Consider the following 20,049-nt stretch of genomic DNA (forward strand, 5'->3'; position numbering starts at 1 on the left):
GGTCTCTACTCTTGTTGGAAAAACACTACACTCAGAGATAGTACCTCACCAGAAGTTTCTCTGAAACCGCGGACTTAATCCTATGCTTTTTAACCATGAGAACCTGACCGAGCAGTTGAGCTTGTTAATTAGGAGAAAACTCTTTAACCTTTAAAATATGTATAAAGCACCGTAATACGTATCATCCATAATGGATCCTGAGAAGAGATATTCAATTTGGGCCAAAGTCCAGAATGGAATTAGTCACTTACCTATAGCAGAGGAGTTATAAAGTGGCACCGCGGACAGACTAAAATCTCAGGTGATTTATAATATACCCTGCAAAGAAGTGGCTAACAGCGGGCGGTCATGTTGTACCAATAGAAGAGACCTAACTACTGCCGAAGTAGAAGGCTGAGATTGCAAGCCCCCGGGGGCAGGGCCCTGCCTTTGCACGTCCCCTTCAATTCCAGGGGCTCTGGTGTTCGACCAAGGAAATGCTCAGGTTCCCGATGGGTCAGGACCGGGGTCCGAGTCGCAGTCCCGGAGAGGGGAGATGCGGCTGTTAGCGCAGTTCCCAAGCCAGCTGGACTGGCGCCCGTCACGTCCCCAGCCCTTGGGTGCGCATTTGTCCCCGGCCCCCCGCCTTCCAGCACAGCCGCGCAGATGGGCCACTCGCTGCGGCGTAACGTGCCCGACCCTGCGGCTAGACCCCCTCCCCCAGGGCGCGGGCCCCGGCGTCCCGGCACCTGCGGGCGCCGGGTCGCCGTAGCAGCTCGGCTCTCCGACGTCCGCGGAGCTCCCAGCCCTGCGCCAGCGTTCCCCTGCCGGGTTTCGAGGCTCCCTCCTGGGAGAAGAGGGGGCGGGCCGGCCGCGTCTCGCCCACCCGTCCCGCATACGGCCCCTGCGGTGGCACTTACAGGGCTCGGCCGCTGCCCCGCGAGCGCGTTCCCCGGGGGTCCATGGCGCTTCCGGACCCGCGAGTCAGGCCGCGGCGTCTCGCAGCACCGCCCAGAAAATGGACGCCGGCGGCTCGGCTCGGCCGGCCCGGCCCGCCCCCGGCGTGGGGTTGGGGACGCAGCCTGGCCGGGAAGAGGGCTCCCCGGCCTTAGCTGCGGGCCGGATGTCGGAGCGTCAACGCGCCCAGGACCCGGCCTCGGGACGCACTACGACCCCGCGAGGCCTCAGGCCCAACCTGGGTGCGACTGGGGGCGGGGTGAGGGGAACCCACGACGGCCCCAAACGCCAGGAATGGAGCAGCGGCCTCCGCCTCCCTCTCATGGGGGAGAACACAATTCAGAACCTGCCGCGAGGGCAGCCGAGTTAGGGGCTTTACGGCCACAGAGCCTAGTCACTATCAGAACCAGGCCTGGGTCCGCAGAGGGGTCCCTGGGTTCTGCACCCAGATTCCAGAGAACATCCAACCTTTGTACATTTAAGAGTCAGGCTTCTGAGAAGTCAACTGCAGTTTTAATTTAAATTCTCAGGAATCGAGTGTCACCTGCGCTTTCCCACGGCTGACAGGAGAGGCCTAGATTGATTTTCCTAACGTGCTATAAAAGCTAGTTCACGCAAAAGACCCGGGCCTCTGCCTGAAATAAAGCGCACTGACTGCCTGCTAGGATCTCTCGTCCAAGATTCAGGGACTGCTCATTGAGAAAGTATTTACTGAGGCCTGCCACAAACTTGCCCTGCGGAGGAGCTAACAGCCTAGTGCTCTAATGTACAGGTTTTGTTTGCTTGTTTTCTACAAAATCATCCATGTTCCCTGCCTTTTCGTAGTATGAGTCTTATTTTAAAATTTTCTTTTGAAAAGATTCATTCCCAGGTTACAATTTATCAAGGATAAGAAGTAGGTTCTTTGCACGCCTTACATCCTGTTTTTAGCTTGGAATACAGCGTACACAATTCTGCATCCTAGTTCCTGATCACGTTTTAAGATTGTGATCATTCTGATGAATAAAGGAGATTCCAATATTGCATACAAAGAGGTTAAAACATTTTAATAATCACAGAGAAATATACTGACTTAAAGTCAAATTAAAGCATCACGTAATTTAAAAATAAAGACAGGGTTTTGAAGGTTGATAGACTGGGCAACCTGCACACACACGTACACTAGCAGGTCGCAACCTCCTCAAAGCCAGTGCCCTTTATTCTTTCTCCGTGGGTCACGTTCAGAAAGAGCTATTCCACTAAACTGCATTTATTAACTGAGGATTCATCTTCATACTTAAAAAAACCCAACAATCCTGCAATGTTTTTGTATACGTAATTGCCAATCAGCTACAAAACCTGAGCGAACACGTTGTTAATCATGGATTCCAAACTAAGGAAATCTGTGGTCTGATTGCAAGTTTATGTGTTTCCACTGAGGCTTTTGGGAAAACTAAGGCATGGGGATTAGGAACTTCTAGTTGGGAAGTGCCAGTATGAGGTGCTGTTCTCTGTGCTGCCCAGCGATTGGAAGGTGGGAGGTGGAAGAGTGAGGCAATTTGGCCTTTGGATTCTGCCTGCCTGGGTTTAAAGACCAGCTTTGTCAATTACAAAGCTACTCACTGTGTGACTTTAGGCAAATTATTTAACCTCCCTGAGCCTTGGCTTGCTCATCTGTAAAATGGGGCTGATTTTCATATTACGCTTACCTCGTAGGGCTTTTTGACAGTTAAATGGGATAACACGCGTGAAGCATCTGCATACGGCTGTCGGTGCTCGAGGTCAAGTATTCAAAGTTCCTACCATCCAACCAGTAAGAATCGTAGTTCCCATATGTAAAGCAACTTTTATACCATGGAAATTTTCCATGGGTAGGCTGCCAGGGTCACATGGGGAGTGACATAAAGGGATTTTAAATATAGGTCTGACTTCACTTTCTGTGCTGCTAACATGTTTCAGGTGATACCTTGATCAGATGCTGTCAACAGCTTGCTAAGGGTGAAATCGGCTCTGGCTTTCCTAAGAGGCTTAGCAAGTGAATGGCTCCTTACATCCACTTTGGAATTCATAAACAGTGGCATTTCTTTCTCACTAGGGCCAAATGTTTCTCCAAAAGCGAGTAGATTTCCCCTAAATTGTTATTAATAACTAAAATATCACGGCAACAGTTTTAAACACCACAGCCTAAAACTTACATAATCAGACTGTCCTTCAAAATTTTCCACCCTTCCTCATAACCGGTCACAGATTCTCTCTCTTAATCATTCTTCTTAGTATGGGGAATTATCTGGAAATTTCCAAGAACGTCCCAACTTGTCATAATTTTATTCTTTTCTGTAAAAATGTATTCCTTTCAAAACAACTAAATGTGATATATTTTTATATCCTTATAATATTTGTCATTTCAATGCATTTGCAAATAAGAAAAAAATATCCTAAGACTTTTAAGATTCTCTCCTCTCTTAAATTTCTACTAGTTCTTCAACATCTCCACAGCATGGCCCCTGATCCTTTTCTAGCGGCCTTTTCTAGGAAGCTGTCCTTGATTTGTACCTCATTTCATTTAATCCCCACATGATTTCTGTTATGTTACAACTGCCTGTTTCAGCTTTCTGATTTAAGACTCTTGGCCAATTTATTTACTGCCCCCCTTCTTTCTCTTTTTTAAGGTTTCAATGTTATCATTACATAGGAAAAAATCTAAAGTGTATCCCTTTGAAACCCACTTGCTTCCTTTGTTTCCCACCATGGGTTAGGAATCTGTAACTCGTTCTGCCTCCCATTCTTCACGCACTATTAATTTAATTTATTGTTTTACATCTCTCTTCCCCTCATCCTGGGTACTCACCAAGTTCTGTCGCTTGGCTCCCTCTTATATGGCTGCTTCTCTCTTTCCCTTTAAGCATTTTAAGAAAGTCCCTGTCCAATCTCCACTACATTCCTGAAAAGCGTCCTGTGATGTCGTGTTGAGAAGTCTACCAAGGGCCTTGCAGAGGCAGTGTGCAGAATGCAGGTGGCAGCTTCCCGCCCCTGGGAGCCAGGCAGGAAGTAGTAGGAACTGGGGCCTACAGGATCATTCATGTCCCACCTAAATGGGGAATGGGGTTGTCACTACCCAGCCCCAGACCAATTGTTGCCAGGTGGTAATGCCAGATCTGCAGAATTTTCCAATGAAGCCCAAATCAGGATTTTTATATAAAATATATTCTGTGTCTTGATCAGGTCTCTAGCTGTAATGACCATTTTACAGAAAGTCTCTGAGACAGAGGAACATGTAAAGCAGTTGGGGGACGGGTGGTGGGATGAAATGGGAGATTGGGATTGACATATATACACTAATATGTATAAAATAGATAACTAATAAGAACCTGCTGTATAAAAAATAAACAAATAAAATTAAATTTAAAAACAACAAAAAACAGCACCAAGGAATGTAATCTGAAATTTCCGATTTCGGGAAACTCTATGAGTCAAATTGTTTCTTCAACAAAATTTTTATGACAATAGCAAGGATGAAAGAAAGAGAGGGAAGGAAACCTATAGATTAAGTGAAATTTAAGGGAACATTAATTGGACTGTATGGACCTCATTTGGAATTGTGCTTTGAACAAGTTTTTTTTTTTTTTTTTTTAAATGACCTAACTGGACAAATCTGAATGCTGACTATGATATTTGAAGTTATTAAAGAATTATTGTTATTTTTTGGTGTGATAATGATGCTGTGGTTCTTTTTCTTTTTCTTCTTCTTCTTTTTTTTTTTTTTTATATAGCAAGTGTGTACATGTCAATCCCAAACTCCGTAACTCTCCCTACCCCAACCCTTCCTCCCTGGTAACTGTAAGTTCTCTGTGAGTCTGTTTCTGTTTTGTAAATAAGTTCATTTGTAAAGCGATATCATGTGGTTATTTTTCTTTCTTACTAATCAACATTTTTTTTAGGATTCCATATTTTTAAAACTTTTTATTTAGAACTATTTCAAAGTTATAGAAGAGTTGCAAGAATAGTACCAAAAAACTATATACACTCCAATCATATCTTTTTAGCTATTTTTATTCTTGAATCATTTGTAAGTTGCAAACATTCTCTTCCACACCTAAATACTTTAGCATTTATTTCCTCAAAAAAAAAAAAAGCGTCTTCTCTTAGTATCCTTGTCTTTTAGAGAATCATATTAAAATATTTAGCAATAAAGCGATATGATCTGGGATTTGCTTTAAAATAATACAGGAGAGGATTTACATGAAACAAGATTGGCCAGCCATTGAGAACTGTTGAAGCTGGGCGAGGACTGTACAGGGGTTCATTAAACTAGCTTTTTCATATTGTACGTGTGTTTAAGATTTTCACGATAAAGTTTTAAAAGATCATGTTAATGAGAGACTTTAAAATGATATAAAATGCTTATGATATGATATTAAGTAAATAAAAAGAAGATACAAAATTGTCTATATAATCTCAACTATTAAAAAAATCGCCAGGCATAGATAAAGGACTGAAGGAATGCACGCCAAAATGTTAACATTCCGAATTAATTCAAAGTAGATATATATTACTTTTATAATTAGAAGTAAAAAATACAATTCAAAAAATAGAAAACAGAAAGTTGGCAATGGATTCAATTAAAATTCTTGTTAGAAGTCAAACAAAGTACATATATGGGTTGGACTGACCAATGGGCCCCCAGTTTGCAGCTTTTGTCTTAGAAAATGGGTCCGCAAACTACGTCCTACAGGCCAATTTTGCTTGCCACCTGTTTTTGTACAACCTTCAAGCTGAGGATGGTTTTGACATCTTTAAATGACTGAAAAAATAAACCAATAGTAAAATAATATTTCATGACATGAAAATTAAATGAAATTCAAATTTCATTGTCCATAAGTGAAATTTTACTGGGACACAGGCACAGCCAATCATTTCTGTATCTATGGCACTATGTGTGTATATATATAAAATATATATAATTATTATTATACTTCATATTATATATTAGTATGTTTTTAATTTCATCAATAAAGAGTTCATAGAAATTTATTTTCTTTGTTGTTATATAAATACCTACATATCATCCTCACTTTTGCCTTGATCCACAGAGCCGAAAATATTTACTATCTGGCCCTTTACGGAAAAAGCCTGCCAACCTCTGGCTTAGAACTGGGCTTCCCACGTGACCTAAAAGCACCTTGGTTTAGCAGAAAGTGCACTGGACTGGGAGTTAGGCGTGGCCACTTAACTCTCTGAGTGACCTGGAGAAATCAGAACTTCTCCAGGCCACAGTTCCCTCAATGACAGAATAAAGTGAGTCTAAGTTTCACACAGCAACTGAAGTCTGTGCTTCACGTTCCCGTAAGAGCTAAGCAAGAAGTACCGGCTGAGTAATATTCCATTGTATATATGTGACTCAGCCATAAAAAGAAACGAAACTGAGTTATTTGTAGTGAGGTGGATGGACCTAGAGTCTGTCACACAGAGTGAAGTAAGTCAGAAAGAGAAAAACAAACACCGTATGCTAACACAAATATATGGAATCTAAGAAAGAAAAGAAAAAGGTCATGAAGATCCTAGGGGTAAGACGGGAATAAAGACACAGACCTAGTAGAGAATGGACTTGAGGATACGGGCAGGGGGAAGGGTCAGCTGGCACAAAGTGAGAGAGAGGCATGGACATATATACACTACCAAACGTAAAATAGATAGCTAGTGGGGAGCAGCCGCCTGGCATGGGGAGATCAGCTCGGTGCTTTGTGACCACCAGAGGGGTGGGATAGGGAGGGTGGGAGTGAGGGAGATGCAAGACGGAGGAGATATGGGAACATATGTATATGTATAACTGGTTCACTTTGTTATAAAGCAGAAACTAACACACCATTGTAAAGCAATTATACTCCAATAAAGATGTAAAAAAAAAAAGAAGTACCGGATGATGGCGGCATTACGTGCTGGTGTGCCAGCAGGGGCGGTGCTCCCGGAGACCAAGGAATTCAAACAATCAGAATATCCACTGGTTATGGTTTACCGGGCACTCAGACCAGGGCCTGGAAAGGTGGGTGAAGAGCAAGGAAGACAGGCTTTGGGGGCTCCAAAAGCAGAGCAGCACACCTGTGAGGCCAACATGACTTTGGGCAAAAGAGTTTCTAAAGTCTGCTGCTTAAAATGGGTATTTGGGGTCTATCTCCAGGCTGAGCTTTGTGGAAAACCAAAAGCATTTAGTCACAACCCATGTAAAAATCTGCTCATTTAAAGTTTAACCCAGCTCTAGTCAAGTGACGGCAGCAGGGCTGGGGGGTGGTCTCTGGCATCCTCAGCATGTAGAATAGGAGCCTTGGGATAGAGACTTCATAAGCTTCTGGGATAAATCACCCTTAAGGATGCCAATCTGCAGGCTTTTCATAACAGTCAACGTGGGACAGTTAAGCCCTAAGGCCAACATTGCGGCCGAACCAGACAGAACATGAGAGCACCCAGTCCCTACACAGCAGGCCCGCAGCCTGCATCTCGGGGGCTCTCCCAGCCTCCTTTTACTCGTTGCAACCCCTTCCACTCCTCCCATGTACCCCACGCCCCCATCTTCAGGGTGCAGCACAGCAGCCTGCCTCCTGACTGCCCGCTTTGTTCCCTCCTTCTGATTTTCCACACACCCCTCCCCACCTCCTTGCTGCCCTCTCCCCACTTTGCCTCCTAGATGGCCCTTCCACAGTGTTTCCCGAATATCCTGCATTTTCTGATCTTTCAGTGATGCCCCTCTCTTTCCCTACTAAAGGTCCCACCCCCACCCCCACCCCGCTTCCCTTCCACAGCTCAAGAAACAAGAGAAAAGGGGAAAACATTACAAGGGCACTGCCCTTCTGGGATTTAACCACATTCTCAGCTGGTGGCTTTTGTTTTCTCCTCTCACTGACTTGTAAGGCCCTCGGGGCAGGGACTCTACGTCATGCTCAGTGCTGGGGAAGATGGGCAGGACTGTGAGGCCTTAATTAGAGTAAGGCCTCAGACAGGGTAGAAGATTTGAGCAGGAAAAAAAAAAAAAAGAATTTCAAAATATCTATTTGGCGGCAATAACCACGGGGTAAAGTAAGAGGTTTGTTTAATCATATAAAAAAAAATCATGAAAGTCTTCACAGCATTCTATGAACGCAGAAAAAATATTTATACTGGCATTTTAAAAACAAAACCAAACCAGAAAACAAACTTCCTCCACAGGCCAAATATAGTGACTGCAGAGCCAAATGCTAGTCTCAAACCCTGAACAGGAATAGCTGCAGAAGCAAGAAGGTCATTAAAGGAAAAGATGCAAAATGAATGACAAGATCAAAAGAGCCATTTTCTGGTCAATGAGATGTTTGGGCCATGGCAGTGCCATGCTGGGATCACCTAACAAAGACAAGGGCTTTGGCAATTGGTCTTTGATTTACCTGCTTCCCACAGAAGCAGAACAGCCAGCAGGGAGACCCCCACTGTCTGTCAGGGAAGGTGAAAAAGCAGAAGCATCTTGCCTGCATCACGAATTCACATTTTTGCATTCAAGGCCTTCTCAACTTCACATCTGCTCATGAATGCGAAAGAGTGGCAACCGTTATGGAGGTCACCTGCTAGGCCAGGCAGACCAGCTTGGAGAAGGGCAGCCAGACATACAGTGGCTTATCAGGAACCAGGACATTTTGGGAAGGTGATTGAGGATGAGACACAGAGTCCCAGGGAAGAACCATCTTTTCCATTGGTTGAGATGCCCCCAAACTGAAGGCTAGCCTTCAGGAAACAGTATAAAAGGCCACGAAGAGAGCGGCATGCCATTCATCTCTTTCTGGAACAGAGAGGATATACAATTGTACCTGTCCCTAGCCTTGTGAAAGTGGACATGAGCTTCACAGGGAATTTCGTGTCACATTTCCATTCTGCCTGGGTTGTAGCGGTGCTTGTCACACAGCAGATGCTCAACAAATATTTGAAGAAGTGAACTGAACAGTTGAAGCCCCTCCCCACTGATGGGCAATATTCTACTACAAAGAACTAGAACATTCTTCATGCAGTGGAATGTTTTATGGCTAGTCAAAACCAAACAAAGTATAGGGAGTCAGCCAGGCCACTTCTAACTTGTGATAAGGAAAGCCCACTAAATTGTGAATCAGGGTTAGAAGGTGCTTCTGAAACATTGAGAAGACTCTGAAGGGTCTTATGGTTTCTAAGGTGTAGAGCAAACCTATCCCTTTGTTCTTGGAGCTTTATGAGCAGACGAACCTAAAAGGCATGAAAGAGTTCTGGTTCCGAAGAATTTCCTTAGTATTATTTGTTCAAGTAGCGAAAGAACACTCCAAGCAGTGAGGTCTTTAGAAAGCCACCAACAGAGTTCTGCAGAAACTGAAGCGTTGGAGGTGTCAGAGGTCAAAGACAATTTACTGGCAAGGTGGGACAGACCCTTCCACCTCTTGCCTTTGAAAACAAAAATTAAAGGAAGTGGCTCTCTCAATGTTTTGCCACAAATTGAAGTTCTGGAGTTCTTAAGAAAAATAAAGCAACAGGCTTCCCAGAAATTTCCTTGCTCCGGGATTCCTTTCTTCTGTGGATTTCTTGGGCTAGCACTGAATCTGTGCCCAAATTTCAATACCACCTAGGACTGCAAAGTCCAGAACTTCACTGCACCTTCTGAGGCCGTGTTGCGGTGGGTCTGAGTCAAAGGCAATGACTCTGCTGGCACTGAGTCCTGGGAATCTGACTAAAACCAGCCATGCGGGCCTGGCCCACCGTCTCGCTTCGGGGGCAGCTTACCTAAGTCAGGCTCAACGCACCAAGTCCTCAGAGCTGGCTCTGATATTACGGCAGTTACTCGTAGAAAGGAGTTTTGTGGTCTGAGCATGAGCACCCCGCTTCCTGGTAACGCTCTCCATCAGCCCTTCCCCTGTCTGCATCCATGTCACCATCCAGGTCTCCACCTAAATACCTCCTCCGGAAGGAGTTCCCTGGCCAACCACTCTAAAGTTGCTCTTCGGGCTTCCCTGGTGGCGCAGTGGTTGAGAGTCCGCCTTCAGATAAAAGGGACGCGGGTTCGTGCCCCGGTCCGGGAAGATCCCACGTGCCGCGGAGCGGCTGGGCCCGTGAGCCATGGCCGCTGAGCCTGCGCGTCTGGAGCCTGTGCTCCGCAACGGGAGAGGCCACAGCGGTGAGAGGCCCGCGTACCGCAAAAAAAATAAAATAAAATAAAGTGGCTCTTCGCCTCCCAACAACACACCCTTGTTTTTTTTAATTTTATCTTCTCTTTCTCCTTTGCACTTGTCTTCTCCAATTAATTGTTTACATATTTATTTTTGTGCCCCCGGCCCCTACCACTCCACCACACTAGGGGTGGGTCTATGAGAGGCAGGCCCTGGTCTCTCCTGCTCATTACTATATTTCTAGCCTCTGGAATATGCCTGGTATGTAGTACGTACTCAATATATTTGTTGAATGTTTAATTACCAAGAAAGACATTAAGAACAGCATTTCCCTTGGAAGGGAGCTGCTAGAATGAACCATATGGTACCAAGGAACTCAAAGGCTTAGCATATTAAAGAGAAGATCGTCTTTCTAGATCCATCTCCCCATATCAACCAGCCCTAAGATGTGGTCTGGGTACCCATTTCCTCTATGGGGGATCCATGGAAATCGCTGAGGTAGATCAACATCCCTCTAGTAGCAAGAGATGCCATCTTGGTAATCTCACTGCGTTAAGGCTTGGAAAAACAATTCCTATTCTCCGAAAAAAGAGTTGAGAATTTTAGACTACCAATCATTCAGGCAGAAAACCACAGATTTGCCCATTTTGTTTTGGTGGGAACAAGGCAGTTGTTTGCACGTTCTTCCTGTCGCACCTGCTCTGGCCTGCCCAGTGTAAACACCTTAGCCAAAAAGTATAAATGGGTCAAGCACTGCCTTTCCAACAATGAGAAGGGATAAGTGCTATGCTCTACAACCGGCAGGAAATCCAATGATAATTGTAAATGGGTAAGTTTAGAAAAGCTTTGTGCCTGGTGAAATATGAAGGCAAAGCATTAAGGCGAAACACAACAACGTAATAAATGATAATTCTTCTTCCTTTCACTGGTCTATGAATTACAATGACAGTGGTACAGTATACTTCCCAACAGTCTTATTTGGCTTTCAAGCTCCTTGACTTGTGTTTAAAATTCTTTTAGGAGAGGCCAAGAGCAACATAAATGAATAATGCCACAAAAAATCATGAGGTATGAAAACCTATAAGGTAACACAACCACGCTTGAGTTAAAAACAAAAGGATCGACATTTTACAGAGAAGAAATACACTGTTGAATCTCTCAGGCATTCAATTGTAGGGTAAAACAATTCCATTGAATCCATCTAATCTTGTGATTAAGATTCAAATGGGTTCAAAATGATTAATTTGTACCGGCCTATCAAAATAGAAGACATTGAGTTGTAATCTTTCCGAACAGCAACAGTGTTTTAATTACAAATGCTGGGCTCATTATTTGCTCAAGAACGAGTGACAATTAGCTTGATCCTACTGCAACTGTTAATGCTACTGATACTGAAATAAACAAGCAATGCTGAATCAGGGTTCCGACATTTCCCTTCAGTTTACGATCCTCTGATTGATGCTATATGCAAAATGTACTTAGTCTTTTTAAGTCACAGGCAAGAAGGAAAATGGCTCCCAAACAGCAAAAAAAAAAAAAAAAAAAAAGGTATTGCAGGAAGGATATTTCATGGCAAGCCCAGAGAACAAAATCACCGTGAGATGAATCATGTTCTAATATATTGAACCAGAGAAAAAACTCCAAGCAAAATATTTAAGTTGGCCTCAAAACAACAATACAACAACAACAACAAATCTTTAGCCCATTAGAGGTTTGATTTGATAGACAGTGCTTTGGAATATTAGACAGACTGCTAAGATAAAGCAACTATTTACACAGATGGTTCTGCAGCTCAATGTTCTACATACTGGAGCAAACCTCAGGGAGGTTTTGGGTTTGGCAGCATCTCCCTCCTAACACACCTACAAAGATGGTTGCACAGAGGCTCCATGTGCACTTATAGTTGGGGCTGGGGTGGGCTTGGGTTTGGGTCCTTCTCTACTGAGAGCTCGGAGGTTACCAATGGAGGGATCAGGCAAAAACAATAGCATAAGCATTTTCTGATTCTCAGAATTTCTGAGATATCTATTGTTTCAGTGGCGCTGGTGAACTCGTGATAAGAAACTACACCTTTGCACAACAAGCCTTGACCAGCATTCTGGAGCACATGACAAAGAAAACCTTAATTTTGAAAGTGCTGAGCACAAAGGGGAAAAGAAAAAGCTCTTACTGTGCAAGGTTTCTATGTATAGAAATATGGCTTAATTTTTAAGGCTTGAAGACCGCATTTATAAATGTCTAAAACCAGTTCAGACTCTACACAAGAGGAAAAAGAACTGCAAATTTTTCATGAAACATTTTTTTTTAAAGACTATCTTTTGCATATCTGTTACTGCATTTTAAAATAAGATGTGGTTACTAAAGAAACAGGTTCTGGCCCAGTGTTAATTTGAAACTAAAATCTATTTGAGAAGTTGAGCTCAAAGGAAAGAACCCATGAATTTATTTTGAAAAGTGCTAGAATTTGGTGCTTACAGAACCACAGCTGTATGGTTTGCAATGAACCATTCTAGGGACTCTTTCATTCAGTGAGGCTATTTTTCTTCTAACAGAGCCATCTATATTTAATAGTTCCCCCTTTAAAATTGTGACTCCTCATCTTCCCAAATAATAGATATACAAATAATACATTTATTCTTGTACATTATCTAAAATTGATTTTGGAAGCCTCTAAGTTTTTATTTTCATCTCTCATATAACACGTTTAAAGACCGCTTCTTAAAATTTAAATATTTTAAATGTTTCTTATTAAGCTTATTTGCGCTGTTCAAAATTATCTCCAGAAACCCATTTATTTTTAGTTTCAAGCTAAAATGGAGCTGAATCCACAGACTTTTCAAAAAATTCTTTTGTGGTCTAATGGCGCCACACCTATCATATATATGATTTTTTAGGAAGAATCATCTCACTTTTATAGCAGAATCATTTTACAAGTTTATAAAAGCTATATATTTGTATAGTATCTGAATAGGAAAGGCCATCCAACTGAATACCCTCCCCTCCCAATTACAACTGTCTTATTTAATTTGTTTTAAAAGTCATATTTTAATCTATTTAATGTTCTTGCTACATGGCTCAAAAAAAAATCTATAAAACATGCAAATTTCAACCTACCTGTATGTATCACTTAATGCAGTGCTAGCATCACAAGACATTCAGCCATTTTTATGTAAAGCGATGGAGACCAACTGATTTCTCCGTCTTCTTGCTCTCAAGTTTTAGATGCAATTGTCACACACACACAAAACCATACGCAGAACAGCTTGAATGTACTGTGATCACGAGAACTGAATTTATCAACAGGAAAACAGGTTTGAAAAAAGAAGTTTCTCATCCAAGGTTTCTCTGAGGCTGCAACCAAGGAAGTAGCGTGTTGAATTTTTTTCCCTTCCTCCTCTGAGAGTTCAAAGCCTGGAGCTGACCACTGCAAAGGCCACTGTCACATCTGCTGAAAATCAAACCACTGATACCAGTACTGAAAATACAAATTTGAGAACCAAGTTGTTTGTACACCATGGAGTGCATAAGAGTTAAAAATAGATTCCACCTTGCCTCCTACCCGCATAATAAACATGTAAGTTTCAAGTGTTTAATTTGATATTCACATTAATTAACAATACAACATACATTATTTAAAAGACAGCAAATGCAAGAAGAAAGGGGAGACACCATCTGGTAGCAGAGTTTTGTTGTTGTTTTTGTTTTTAGTGGGTTTTTTTTTTTGCCTTTGTTAAAAAAAAAAAAAAGGTAAAATTCTATTTTGAATGTGATGAAAAGCAAACATCCGGAAGCAAATGAATCGGAGCTGAAAGGTGATGCTGAAATAGCTAAGGCTGTAATGAGGCAAAAACAAGTCTTCGCTACCAGATGATATGGCATCCCGAGCATTTACATACTCACATCTGAAATACTAGGCAACGTGTAATGAATTCTATACACAGCATGCACACACACAGCACAAGCACGGCTAATCCTGCCTGCCATCTTAGGCTCGCAGAAGCAAGATACGCACTGCAGGCAGCACACGAGCACTGGGGAAGGAGGAGGCAAAGGACAGCTCACCTTAAATGCAGTGTCTGATTAATGTTGTAAGTGACATTGCATATCAGCCTCAGAGTCTTGGTTCAACTGGGTAGGAGGGAACAAAGAAAAATGTCATCAACTGGTGATGCAAGATGAGCCCAATCACTAAACACTGTTTAGCAAACTCCAAATTCTGCAACCAGACAGTAGAAGGCATTTCATACAGTTCAGCAGAGCTGCTGCACAATGAATGTGCCCTTCTGCTTCTAAGAATCAGACAATCCTTTTGCTAAGGAAGAAAATAAGCTGGAACGAATACTGTCACATCTTCTTCTTGAAGAAAGCTTTCAATACAGTATGTATCTGGTTCGGGATGCATTTTATAGACTGTTAATTTCATAGAATGGCTAGCAACAATGACAAACACAAACCTTTTAAGCTACTGCAAAGTAAAGAATAATATTATAAAGGGTGTAGCATTTCTAGATTATTTTTCAGAATCCTAAATGGTGCCGGCAGGCTTGTAGAAGAATGCATGATCAGCTGTCTGTATCCGTGCTATAACCTCTAACCACAAGCCGTGTAAATGTATTCTGCTAAATGTATCTGCTGTACAGAACGGCAGATACCTCCCCAGTCGGAATGGTATTAAAATGTGAATGAATTTGCTTAAACTTAAAAGCAGAATAAAAGCACTTACAGAAAAATAAACTGATGCTGAGTTCCTTTCGATGTATAGCTGACCATCACGAACGATAAAATAAAAGCTGTCCTTAGGACGCTGACCTAAATAATGTTAAGTCTTGCAACAGCATACTGTACTTGCTCAGAACCTAGGAAATGCAAAATGATTTTTCTCCTTCCTCCCCCTCCAAAAGCTAGAACGTAAAGTAACAAGCCGTTAACAGGAATACCAAAAGGCTTTGTGTATATATATTGTACATAGTGTAAGGGAAGAAATGGTGTTGAGCTGACATGCAATGTTTCTTTGTTTTACTTTGAGGCTTAGCTACGCTCCCACGATGACATTGACATCACGGAGGTCAGGGCTGACACTGGGGTGCTATCTGTTTTATGAGTGAAATGTTTTCCGAAAATTAAATCTCATCTACTCAAACACCGAATTTCATGTCTTCTTCAATATCCCCTCCCTACTGCCGCTGCTCAGGATTGATGGGCTTTACTTTGGCTGTATGTAATAAATTGGAATCACCTTCTGTAGAGACTCCAATACATAATCGTAGGAATTAATTTTTTAAACAAAAAACCTTCAAGAATTCTTATACATCCCCTTTCAATCTTTCCTATCAACACACACACACACACACACACGCACACACATACACAGACGAAGCTCAAATTGCAATGAAATGTTTAACATGTGGAACAAAAAAATGTGGAAAGAGCTGCTTATTCAGGATTTTGAAGAAATGCCTAATAAGCAAAGGCTGTTTTGCTACAAAACCAGTGTCACCATGTTGCCAAAGAGAGGAAAACAGAATAGCCTGCTAGCAAAATTTCCTCCAGATCCTGCCGGCAGGTAAAAATCAGAAAAGCATTTCATTTACCATGCTGTATAAAACATGAAGTCTTTTATTTTTAAGGAAATGGAACAGATTCTTTTCTACTCTTTCTTCAGCTACAAAGAAACCATACCCACCCCCAGCCTTAGATCCTGGACATAAGCCAACATTTTTAGAAAATGTTATGAGACTGATTTTGAATATATAATATGTACGTTTTTCTTCTTCTTATTTCTCCAAAAGTCTTTAATTGCCTATTGCATCACTAAATATGCTAATGTTAATTAATTTTAACACGTGCAAAAATGAATTAATCTTTTCTGGGGTTGTCTCTTTCTTCTGTAAGAACTGGCTGCAAATAATCAGGTTAGCAACACATTTAAGTTGCCCAGAATATTTTTAAAGGAGAAAATGTATTTGAACATCTGAACTTAAGTACTAGGTTTCACAGCCGGATCTTTTGTTTCTAGCTCTCATTCTGTCTCCTTCCACCGAACCCAAGTGATTTTTTAGCTCAATGTGTGGAAAGTATCCAGCCCACCTCTATCCCGTACACTTTAGAGTCTCTGAGCTGGGTTGTCCAGATGGTCGGTCATACCTGAACCACTCCGAGCCCTCTTCGCTTTGGAGCACATCTCTCTCCCACAACTATTTCAGAAATAAACGTGGCTTTAACGGAAACAGTAGCTCCTGGTCTAATCCCGATGGTGGACCCATCTTCCCCGCCCCCACCATCATTGCTCTATGAGCTCTGGTTAGCATTGACAGCGACGGAAAATTAGGATGGAGTATCCCTAGGCTAATTCCTCCTTCACCATGGAGGTTGAGAATTAGTGAGCCTATAACGCTCAGTTGCAAGGTACCAATTTAATATATGGTCATCTATAAAGCAGGGTCCTTAAAGTGGGGCTGGAGGAGGTTGAGGTGAACACAGACATTTGATGCCCTTGGTGTCTGTCCAGATAGTCCTCATTAGTAACACTTGAAAGTTAGACATTCACATTAAAATACTCACAAATTATTATCATGCAAGCTAAATATACACGATACGGAATCTACTCTGACCACATAGAATGAAGTCGCTGCCTCCTCTGCCTGAGATAATAAATGACAGTGACAAGGACAGTAATCCAGATCAGGCTCCCACAGAATGAGTGAAGAGTGTTATGTCCGCTTTGCAGGGGCAGGATGGTGAATGCGGTCAGGTCCCTTACTGGTGCCTGTAAGCCGGATGCCAGGGCAAGTGGTTTCCAAACCTCCCAGTGGGGTTCTCTGTCTACCGTCTGTCAAATCGAGCCTAAAAGCCACGTTATCGGTTTATTTTGTGATGTTCCAAAACATTCAACAAGCAAATGTGGCTTGTTTACCGAACCTGCTTGTATTAAACAAATTTGAGCTGTAGCTGAAAGCATTTACATGGATGAACTTGTTTAGACAGACATTCTCGACTAGTAAATCCTGTTTTGCACATTAAAAAAAAAAAAAACCATGGTCATGCCTGAATTACTTAAGCTTTGTCATGATTACAAGTGGCAAGGGTATGCACTCACTTATGATTTTTAAAAATTGTGTGCTCATCAACCTCCTCAGGGCATAGGCACACACATGCATTTAACAGACAAATCCCTTTTCCGTGATGAAAATTTTAACCTGTTTTTGCCTCTTTGATGAGTCAAGCACAAGGAACCCAAAATAATCGGCAGGAGCAGCCTGGAGAAGGGCAGAGCTAGCAGTAAGGGCTGCCTCTTTCACGTTGATTAATGCCCTTACTTGCTTACAGTCTCCTTCTGCAGTCAGTCTGAGCTCATTCTCTTTTCACTCCTGTGGGTTAAAGTTAAATTGCATGACTTATGCAAAGTACATAATTCAAGTATGAACAAAGCTTGACTCTCTGTTTAAAAAAAACATAAAGTCAGGGCACTGAGTCCCCGAGGAGTCCTTGGTTTAGAAACATTTGGATTGGTTTGCACATTTCTTTGCTCCATTCACTGCATTAAAAACTACAGCTGGTTTCCGTTTATACCTAATACAGATATTCAACATTTGTGGGTAAAATTTGTTATCAGGTTCAGCTACTATAATCTTGATTTTTTTTCCTAATCTCGACTTTTAAAAATAAAATGTTTACCAGATGTAACATTTTTGTTTAAGTTCTTAGAATTTAAAAAGTTTAAACATTTTTATGAGGTTGGTTATTACATTTGTTTGTAGGATATTCATGGAAACAATATGGTGACTTAATTTATCAATGACTAAAAATGCCTCTGAATGATATTTTAGCCTAAAGTTTTAGGAAAGTCCAATGCTACTTTGAACATCTACATCTTGCCTAGATATCAGGGCAGGGGCTTCTGCTTTCTACTTTGATCAGAGCTAAGTCTATAGTAGCTACCATTTATTGAAAACCTACTATGTACTCAATATTTTAGCTATATTATTTAATTCTAACCCAATAATCCTGCAAGGTGGGTATTAGTTATCATCAACTTTAAGTGAGGAACTAACTGAGATTACCAGTCACACATAGCAGAGCTAGGATTCAAACCCAGTCCAATTGATTCCAAAGTCTGGGTCTTTCCACCAATCCTAAAAGGATAAAACCTCCTCCATCCACATTGTCCTGATGTATCGATAGGAATCTTCTGATTGTGCAGACTCCTGGTAGAGGGGACCCCTACTCCCTGGAGCCAGGACTACCCCTGTTTAGATGAACCAGCCTCAACTCTCCAAGCCCTGGGAATTGTGGGTACCAACTGGAGACAGTTTGGACCAGCAGGTGGAAAAGAATAAGAGAAGAGGAATTAACTAGACCATGTTGGAAAGTTAAGGATAGAAAGCAGGATAACAGTTTTGGTCAGAGATTTGTCATAATTTGGAAATGTTTTATCAGGCGAAATAAGTGGAAAAGCTTACACATCCATCTGAGCAAACTACTTCACCTAATGAAGTCCAGTCTTTTCATGGTACAGATGAGGAAACTTGAGACCATGAGAGATCTACATATTTGCCCAAGATCACACACTTAGTGAGTTTACCCATTTGCTGTATTAAAACTCTTCTACAAGCCTGCATTTGTGAATAAATTTGTTAACCAGTTGTTAGATTATTCTAATCTAAATTATCAAAGAGGGATTTCCCTGGTGGTCCAGTGGTTAAGACTCTGAGCTACTATTTCAGGGGGCACGGGTTTGATACCTGGTCGGGGAACTAAGATCCTACATGCCGTGCGGCCAAAAAATAAATAAACAAACAAACAAATAAATAAATAAATAATCAAAGAAAACTCAGTATAACAATCAAGACTGACCTGGTTTCAAGTACTGTATGCTAACATATATATGGAATCTAAAAAAAAAAATGGCCGTGAAGAAACTGGGGGCAGGACGGGAATAAAGACGCAGACCTACTAGAGAATGGACTTGAGGACACGGGGAGGGGGAAGGGTAAGCTGGGACAAAGTGAGAGAGTGGCATGGACATATATACACTACCAAATGTAAAATCGATAGCTAGTGGGAAGCAGCCGCATGGCACAGGGAGATCAGCTGGGTGCTTTGTGGCCACCTAGAGGGGTGGGATAGGGAGGGTGGGAGGGAGACACATGAGGGAGGAGATATGGGGATATATGTATATGTATAGCTGATTCACTTTGTTATAAAGCAGAAACTAACACACCATTGTAAAGCAATTATACTCCAATAAAGATGTTAAAAAAATAAATTAAAAAAAAAAAAGACTGACCTGGTTTCTACTCACAAATAGTGTTTCTGTCCTGAACAGACAACTTAAGTCCATATGATGAGTTCCTTCCCCAACATATTTTAAAAATGGACTTTTGAAAAGCCTAACTTTTGAGTAAGAGATTTTCCAAGCTTAGTGTTTCAAATGCATCATTTTTTTTTTTACTTGAAAATTCAAAATACATAATTTCAAATGCAACATACAATTTTCCTTTCTTGATACAATCATGCAAAATAGGATTGATAAGATGTCCTGTGACTATAAAGCACAAATCTATAGCAGTATCAAAAACATGTCAGTGTATGAAGTTGTATGATTTATGCATCCAGGTATCAGTAAGAAAATCAAACAATCATATTATAGAAAAGGATAAAATATATTTCTTGTTTTAAATTGTAGTTATCTTTGTTAATACAACTGTTGACAGATAATTTTTTAATGATTGCCTCTCTATGTGAACATCTGTACATTCTGCCCCCATTTAAGATCCCTTCCAGCTCTGAAGGTTTGTGATTCTAAACAATCCAGCCCCACTTGCTTGCTTTCTAGGTTGGTTAGGCCAAGAGCTGGACTCCAAGTCTCCTGCCTCCTGGCTAGGTGACCAGATGACTGTCTCGCTCATTGGCAGTAATTTTAAATGCCAGCCAGATGGCTTGCAAAGGGGGCTTTCAAATCAACTCCATCAGCTCCACCCTGCTCAGAATA

The 20,049-nt window shown here is 41.7% G+C and overlaps 1 protein-coding gene across 8 annotated transcripts in view; it reads right to left on the reverse strand.

Annotated features, from left to right (window-relative positions):
* ZBTB38 (zinc finger and BTB domain containing 38) overlaps window positions 1-20,049 on the reverse strand; it is a 76,247-nt gene that overhangs the window by 42,208 nt on the left and 13,990 nt on the right. For 2 of the 8 annotated variants that reach the window (XM_033402795.2, XM_049709883.1), the window contains exon 1: window positions 900-1,113. The exons of 1 other annotated variant lie outside the window; for it this stretch is intronic. The gene's annotated coding sequence lies outside the window, so the exon portion shown is untranslated. Of the gene's footprint in view, window positions 1-251; window positions 666-728; window positions 748-899; window positions 1,114-6,829; window positions 6,849-13,172; window positions 13,527-14,120; window positions 14,187-20,049 lie in introns of those variants that run through there. 5 more of the 8 variants (XM_033402794.2, XM_049709880.1, XM_049709882.1 and 2 more) reach the window with 5 other exon arrangements.

The sequence above is a fragment of the Orcinus orca genome, chromosome 5, assembly GCF_937001465.1.
Source record: "Orcinus orca chromosome 5, mOrcOrc1.1, whole genome shotgun sequence".
NCBI lineage: Eukaryota > Metazoa > Chordata > Mammalia > Artiodactyla > Delphinidae > Orcinus > Orcinus orca.